The sequence below is a fragment of the Penaeus monodon genome, chromosome 29, assembly GCF_015228065.2.
Source record: "Penaeus monodon isolate SGIC_2016 chromosome 29, NSTDA_Pmon_1, whole genome shotgun sequence".
Taxonomy (NCBI): Eukaryota; Metazoa; Arthropoda; class Malacostraca; order Decapoda; family Penaeidae; genus Penaeus; species Penaeus monodon.
In genome coordinates, this window is record NC_051414.1 from 29420077 (window position 1) to 29420601 (window position 525).

Consider the following 525-nt stretch of genomic DNA (forward strand, 5'->3'; position numbering starts at 1 on the left):
TTGTCCCCCCCCTCCTTCCCCCTCCATCCTCCTCTTCCACCCCTCCTTGCTCTCCGTCCCCCACCCTCCCCACCCTCACAAAAAAGGCACAGCACCGGGGGTCTAAAAGCGGAGCAGAGTTCCCCCATTAACACCCGTGCGGTCTGCAAGCATTTCGCCCCCCCCCCCACCGCCCCCGAGGTCAAGCAAGAGGGGGGATGAGTTGGGGGAACAGGTAGGTGGGGTGGGGATGGGTAGGCCAAGGGGGTAGAGAGGGGGATAGGTAACCAAGGATAGAGGGGGGATAGGGAGAGAGAGATTGGGTATGGGTAGTCAAGGGGCAAGGGGTCGGGGTGGGCAGAGTGGGGGGGGGAGGTACAGGGAGAGAGAAGGCCTGTGTGGCATTCAGACCTCGCTGTTCGAAAACGTTATAATGGGGACGCGACCTCGATCAGGGGGGGAGATGAAAATTATGGTAAACTTTTTTTTTCTTTCTTTAAGGCAGGAGAGGTCGGTGTATATCTTGAAAACATGGTTTCTTTATCC